This window comes from Mytilus galloprovincialis, chromosome 2 (genome assembly GCF_965363235.1).
Source record: "Mytilus galloprovincialis chromosome 2, xbMytGall1.hap1.1, whole genome shotgun sequence".
NCBI classification, from domain to species: Eukaryota; Metazoa; Mollusca; class Bivalvia; order Mytilida; family Mytilidae; genus Mytilus; species Mytilus galloprovincialis.
This window is the reverse complement of record NC_134839.1, coordinates 33,013,638-33,021,981: the sequence shown is the minus strand read 5'-3', so window position 1 is coordinate 33,021,981 and position 8,344 is coordinate 33,013,638.

The following is an 8,344-nucleotide window of genomic DNA, read 5'->3' as shown; positions in this document are numbered from 1 at the left end:
AGTACATTCGATATGAAATCTTTCTATTATATGCCTCAACAGAGAAGAAAAACATAAGTATGATATATTTTAATATGAACGAATCGATAAAAAAAATAATTCAACTATGTACATAATGAACACTGTTTGGAAAAGTCAACTTTATTTAAAGTAACTTTCTAAATTATATCTTAAACTTTTAAAATATGTGCATTTATTTTATCTTTTTTTTTTTTTTTTTTTTGTTGTTTGTTGTTTGTTTTTTGTTTTTTGTTTTTTTTTTTGTTTTTTTTGTTTTTTTTTGTTGTTTTTTTTTTTTGTTTTTTTTTGTTTTTTCTTTGCACAATATACTTTCCAGTATCTAAATAATTGTTTTGTACCTTACTTTATAATGTTTTTCACTGAAAACGTAGCATTGAGGTGTATTTTCAGGAATTTACCGAGTATCACCGGAAAGGCATGCGATATCGTTACGGAAAGGCATGTGATAACATCAGAAGCATGTGATAAACTTTTCATATCAGCCCGCTAGGCACCAAATCGAAGAATATGGAATTTACCGTTAATTTAATGCTATTATCATACAGTAAAATTCATATGTTATTTAGTCTAAGTACATGATAATTATAATATAACTAATCGCCGTATTTGAATATCAAAAATAAGACAACGCGTGACCGAACGGCGCATGGATTAAACGAGTGCGCAGCACGAGTTTAATCCATAGCGGCGTTCGGTCACAAGTTGTCTTATTTTTGATATTCAAATACGGCGGTTAGTTATTCTTTTTATTACATTGGTAAATGGCTTTTTTTTTCATGAAATTAATGTAGAAAATGTAAGGAACTATATCTTTTTCCTACGCATTGACAATTTGTTTTGATCCGACGTTATCGACGTCTTGACAACGCCTATTGTTGTATGACGTCAGAGAGTGAAATAACCACGTTTATTTCACATGTGAAATTATCGGTTTTTATTTAACTGGGAAATCAATGTAATTCATTGCAACCAATGTAATAAATAAGAGTATCCCCTCTCCTCTGAAGTTGAAAAATTCAACATGTATCAATGGAAGATGTAATCCAGTACAATTTAGTATAACTCGTTAAATCAGATTGTAGATTATTACATTGGTTGCAATGAATACATTGATTTCCCAGTTAAATAAAAACCGATAATTTCACATGGGAAATAAACGTGGTTATTTCACTCTCTGACGTCATACAACAATAGGCGTTGTCAAGACGTCGATAACGTCGGATCAAAACAAATTGTCAATGCGTAGGAAAAAGATATAGTTCCTTACATTTTCTACATTAATTTCATGAAAAAAAGCCATTTACCAATGTAATAAAAAGAATAACTAATCGCCGTATTTGAATATCAAAAATAAGACAACTTGTGACCGAACGCCGCTATGGATTAAACTCGTGCTGCGCACTCGTTTAATCCATGCGTCGTTCGGTCACGCGTTGTCTTATTTTTGATATTCAAATACGGCGATTAGTTATACTATAAATATTTTTAGAAGCGACATCTATATGAAGACTGTACACACCTTCCCATTTGCCAACAGAGTATCTGCGCTGGTCATATCACAAATTCTTTGATTTGAATAAATCTATAGCACCACTGTTTTCTTGAACATATCTAAAATAATTATATGGTTTTTGATTGCATATGTAAGGTTACATAAATGGATTCAATATTTTGTGTATATGATTTTAAAATTGTAATAATCATTTAGTACCCTAAAATAAACTTAGCAAAATATCCAACATAATATCGTCCATTAAGATGCTGTACGATTTATTATCTATTAATTTGATATAATTGTTGTTCATTGATACAAAAGAGGAGCGAAAGATACCAGAGGGACAGTGAAAGTCATAGATTGAAAATAAACTGACAATGCTATGGTTAAAGAATAAAAAAAAATACAAAGGTAGCAAACGTGTGTGTTGAAGACATCACAAAGTTTGTTTGTTTTATTCAGGCATTGTTGTCAATATTATGAAAGACTGCAACTACCATGCAACTTAAACATGTTTCTAGCTATAGAACCAGGTTTAATCCACCATTTTTCTGCATAAGGAAATGTCTATACCAAGTCAGGAATATGATTTGTTTGGTGAGTTTTTAGCTTTGGTTTTGCCAATTGATTAATGATTTTCCTTTCCGTTGTGTATATTTTGCTACTTTACTTTTTTTATACAACTCGTGTATATTTTACAAATGTTTAAAGATTCATACTTGTCTTAAACTCTTTAATTATTAAAGCATTCCAATGGCATTGGGTAACATTACAAACTATTTGAACCCCCGACATTTGTAAGGTTTGGAATATAATTACATCAGATACAAAGATACAAAGTTGAAAAATAGATAAGACAATAATACTACTAAATATTTTGCTGATGTATGTTCTTAAAATCTACAACAATCATGGTTGATCACAGAAAACATCCAGACATAACCAGACAGTATTCATTTTACATCTTTTGTTATAACCAATGCACCTTGATTAACCCTTGATATATATCTTTTTATCAATACTAGTGGAGCAAGAATTGCTTTCCTTTTGAAGCATCCATGATCTCCCCTGAATTTGATTTGAAACTTATCTGTATTTGTTTACTAAAATTCGTGTTAATTGTGAAAAAATATATGTTCACGCAAAATTCATGTTAAAATTGAAAATTATGGGTGCATTTTACATAGATAAATTAAATCGTATAATATAAACAAAATGAGGATGTTAAATTTGATGTATGCCTTTTTGTGCTTCTTCGTTACATTTGTTGTTTTTATAGTGATTTAGATGATAACAAAATGTTGACTGCTGTACCCCTATTTTTGACCTTTTGTGTCTATTGTGTCTGTTTGTTTTGTTCACTCATCGGTGACAATATAATGGAATTTGATGCGACTGTCATACAAGTGAGATGTTTAGCTAGCTATAAAACCAGGTTCAATCCACCATTTTCTACATTTAAAAATGCCTGTACCAAGTCAGGAATATGACAGTTCTTGTCCATTCGTTTTGATGCTTTTTGTTATTTGATTTTGCTATGTGATTATAGACTTTCCGAATTGATTTTCTTCTGAGTTCAGTATTTTTGTGATTTTACTTTTTGTTACGTGAATTTCACGTTTAAGCTCATTAGAGACGAATATCACGTGAATGTCAAAGAAGATTCAGGTAAAACGTTATTAGAATTTGTCTGTGTATTAGTTAAGTCAATGAATTCATATGTGTTGTCTATATGCAATTCAGTGTAATTCTGATTGAAAGGTAATTATTAGACAACGGATGCTAAGAATAATTTCTTTTTCTGTCAATCAATGTACAGTGTTGGATCCTTCCCTTTTGTCTTAAATGTGATCAGAATATATGGTATTTGGTAATTCTAGTGTATAAATACCTTAATGTGATCAGAATATATGGTACTTGGTAATTCTAGTGTATAAATACCTTAATGTGATCAGAATATATGGTACTTGGTAATTCTAGTGTATAAATACCTTAATGTGATCAGAATATATGGTACTTGGTAATTCTAGTGTATAAATACCTAAATGTGATCAGAATATATGGTACTTGGTAATTCTAGTGTATAAATACCTTAATATGATCAGAATATATTGTACCTGGTAATTCTAGTGTATAAATACCCAATTCGTTTCTTCGATGCTTTGGTAACATTGTAATACATGCACATAATGAAACCACTTTTACAATAAATGATATCATTTCATTTGAAGATACATTTTTATTGGCAAACATCGCATAGGCAGATCCAGGGGGAGGCCTAGGGGATCCGCCCCCCTTTTTTAGTGGAACTAAAATGGTTGATTATATTGGGAATCACTGAAGCGTGACTGGAGTGCCTCCCCCTTTAGGTAAGTCAGCGCCCCCCCCCCCATCCCCCTTATAAAAAATTCTGGATCCGCCACTGCATCGGCACCCTATTTTGCTACCCTATGCATCTAACATAAGATTGTTCGATCTGCTGAAGTCTGACGAATGCGATCTTTTAAACTGAACCAAAAATTAAGTTTATAAATCGCTATCAAATCTTCTTCTTTGGAAAGCAGCTTTCAAATTTTTAAATAGAAAATATTTCAGAAAATTGTTGAAAGTCTTTTGTAATTTAAAGGACTTGTTAATCTAATATTGTTTCAGGAGCCTGGTTGTCGTTTGTTTATGTGTTACATATTTGTTTTTCGTTCATTTTTTTTTTTTTTTTATATAAAAAAGGCCGTTAGTTTTTTTGTTTGAATTGTTTTACATTGTCATATCGGACCTCTTATAGCTGACTATGAGGTATGGGCTTTGCTCATTGTTGAAGGCCGTATGGTGACATATAGTTGTTAATGTCTGTGTCATTTTGGTCTCTTTTGGACAGTTGTCTCATTGTCAATCATACCACATCTTCTTTTTATTAGCTCCTTTTTGGTTACATAGCTTTAATGATTTCGGTTCTGTTACATCATTAGACTTTAAGCGTTTCTGATGACGATAAAGCAAGCAAACATGAAACTTAAAACGTATTGTTACATGTTTTTATCTGTTAGTATTTTGAAGAATAAAACGTTTGATATAGTGACATAATAAAGTTTTATTTTATATTTTATAGGATTCAAGAAAAAAAGAGATAAAAAACAGGAAGAAATAAAATTAACTTTTAACTGCTCACTGTCACATATTTTATGGGCTTGTTGTTTTTATACACCTTTTTACTAGACTTTTAAGTAAAACAGCTTGTCTACACATCCATTAAACGTCACATTAAGTAACATTATAAAAACATACTAATGTCGGTTAAATTTCTATTAAAAATATATCTGTTTTTGCACTTTTATGGGCCAAAGTATGTCTCATTTTAAGTACAGTATCACTGCATCTGCGAGATCACCCTCATAAGTAGACAATGCTAAGCTTGTTCTTCTCCTAAAGGGAAGACATATGGACAACTTCAACTGTACGAAGAAAGTTGGCTAATGTTATGATAACTATTCCAAGTTAATTTTACCGGTCTGGTACTGTTCGAAATAAGACAACTGATGCATACGATAAAGAGACAGAAGCATAACGATTAAAACAGACAGTTGTCATTAATATGTATCTATTTTATATGCCAACATATATCTGGAGTCCAAACAAGCTGTGGAATTAAACAGACGCTTTTCTAAGATTTGCCAGGAACATTTTAAAACATTTTTAAACATTTTTTTGAACAGCGGTGTATTCTATTTAAAATACATAAAATTATAAAATGTTACAAATAAAAATGCATTGATTAGATGTCTGACTTGGTACAGAATAGTGGGGTCAATTTTTAAAGATCGATATCAAGGTATATTTCCTAACATATGATGATGAGTCTTATGTAGGCGAAGCGCGCGTCTAGTGTACTAAATTATAATCCTGGTACCTTTGATAACTATATAGTTTATCACTAGTAAATGAAAAGCTAAGTCAAGTCAGTCAAAAAAGAAATCAAAACAAACATTATAGTTAAAAGGGGTCAGCTGACGCTCTCCTCCAGATGTGGGATTTTCTCGCTGTGTTCCAGACCCACTGCTGTTGTCTGCTCTTTGTTCTAGTTGTTGTGACAGTCTCTTTTACACAATCCCCATTTCCATCTCAATTTTATAACAAAAACAGTCATAAAAAGAAACGTCATTTGTTGAAATCTGTTTTGCCTAATTGAGTAGTATCTTTCAAAATGTTCAATATTTATCAGTTGAGAATCTGTAATTTCTACGTTTTAATCATAACAAAACACACTGAATGTTAAGTTATGATACACCCAACCCTTGTGTACTACATGTGTTCCACTCGCTGTAGTTTCCACGTTATTGTCCTTTGTGGTCTGGCAAGAAAATAAAATAAGTCAGTTTGACGAGATGTTTGATGTCTATGTTTTGATGCTTGATAGATGTAGATAATTTGTAGTTGTAAATTATTTTAAGACTGATATCTTTTTTTACCTTCAGGAAACAAATGTCTATACACAATAAAAGGAATGACCTGATTAATGTTAATATGACAAGTTTTATTACTTTCATCAATTATTGTACGAAATAAAATTTAGGTATATCCCCAACATTCTAGAGAAAGGGCCGATGATTCAAATACAAAAAGTTATTTAAGATATATTCCGCAGTATATCAGTTATTGTAAACTCCCTGTAAACACAATATGACGCCATCACGAGTTGGTTGACTATTATGGAATAACCGTTTCACAGATGATATCGGATATGTTCCTTATGTCTTAACTACAATTCCCTTCCCGTTTCACGAATGTGACCTACCGAATTAGACTATTTACCGGATTTGTAATAACATAAGCAACACGACGGGTGCAGCATGTGGAGCAGGATCTGCTTACCCTTCCGGGGCACCTGAGATCTCCCCCAGTGTGTGATGTTGTTCGTGATGCTTAGTCTTTAGTTTTCTATGTAGTGTCCTGTGTACTATTATTTGTCTGTTTGTCTTTTTATTTTTTAGCCATGGTTCTGTCATTTATTTTTCAATCTTATGGTATCTTTTGCCCATCTTTTTTTAGAAAACTTTGAACATTTCGAAAACAAATATCTCAAGTATAAGCTTTTTTCTATTAACATGATATTTACGATTGTTCTTTTTATATAGACAAAATGTTCAAATCAAATGATGAAGATAAGGACGAAGGTTTTCTCTTTTGTTTACCTTTTATCTCATCTAGATAAAGGGAGACAATTTAACCTATTGCATCACTTGGCGTCCATCGTCCGTTAATTGTTAACAAATATGTTATCCTATGATGCAAATATAACTACAGGTTATAATCTACCGATTTATTGTTTTTTTTTCTGTGCATTTTGTTCTGAATATTTCATAAATAGGGAAAAGTTTTGAATAGCCAAAAAAATAAACAGCGAGATAAGATCAACAAACTGGAAAAAGACCACAAAGTCCAGTCGCCACTAAGGCGTGTTATACCGACAACACGAAAGTCTGACGTATCAAATCATCAACCGGATATCTTTGATGAGTTTCTACACATCACTGTCATTAGATCAGCTTAATTGTGATACAATCCTACTGGTTTTTATAGACGCAATGATATGTTGAAAGCTGAAACAGCAAACAAAAGGTCCACGTCGGAGGTAGGAATGCATATTCGTTCTCCTCAGAAAAGATAAACTGTCAACACAAGGTAAAATTACATCAGTGTCAATATTTGATATTTTGCTGATTTTTAATTACACAGTCATATTACATCTGATGGTGAACTTCAGTAAAAGCATTTGTTCCATGAGTGTTACTTACATCGAGCGTGAACTAACCTTTGAAACAATCTTAGTAGCCATGTTGCATGTCGAAATGTCCTTTTGTGTTTACTATGCTATCTTTTTTCTCAATCATATTAATCATCTGCACCGAAAGAACTGGTTGCATTAAGTACATATTAAATATTGAATCAACCTAAATAGTGTTGGAGCATTAGGTAATTAACGGATGAAAACCATTACCTCCAGTTTAACTGTTTACAAAGTTTTGAATTTTTCAAATACTTAGACTTGTTTCCTCAGGTAAAGATGTATTTGGCAAAACATTTAGCAATTTTTGATCCTCAACGCTCTTTGACTTCGTCTTTATTTGGCCTTTAAATTTTTTTTGGATTCGAGCGTCACTGATGAGTCTTTTGTAGACGAAACACACTCTAGCAAAAACATACGCTGCTGTTTACAAAACTTTGAATTTTGAAATACTAAGGCTTTTCTACCTCAGGAATAGATTACATATAAAAAAGGAAGATGTGGTATGATTTCAAATGAGACAACTCTCCACAAGAGACCAAAATGACACACACATTAACATCTATAGGTCACCGTACGGCCGTCAGCAATGAGCAAATGCCCATACCGCATGGTCAGCTATAAAAGGCCCGAAATTACAATGTAAAACAATTCAAACGAGAAAACTAACAGCCGTATTTATGTACAAAAAAGAACTAAAAAAGTCGTATTTGCAAAGTTTTAGGTATTTTGGATTTTTTGGTCCTTAATGCTTTTCAACTCCATACTTTTTTAGGCATTTTTTTTTTATTCGAACGTCTTTCGTGAGTCTTTTGTAAACGAAATCGCATATATGATGAGTTTATTTACAATCAAATAATTTGGTGTTTTGACAATTTTTAGGTTGCATTTTAATCGGGATAAATAATGACTTGACATGTGTTGTTATCTTATGCCTTGAATAAAACTTCACTTAAAATTCTTATCGTCCAGAGTGGGATTTCTCAAAGACAGGTCTACCATTTTGAAACATTTAACTATATATAGGGATATAAAAAAAAATAATAATA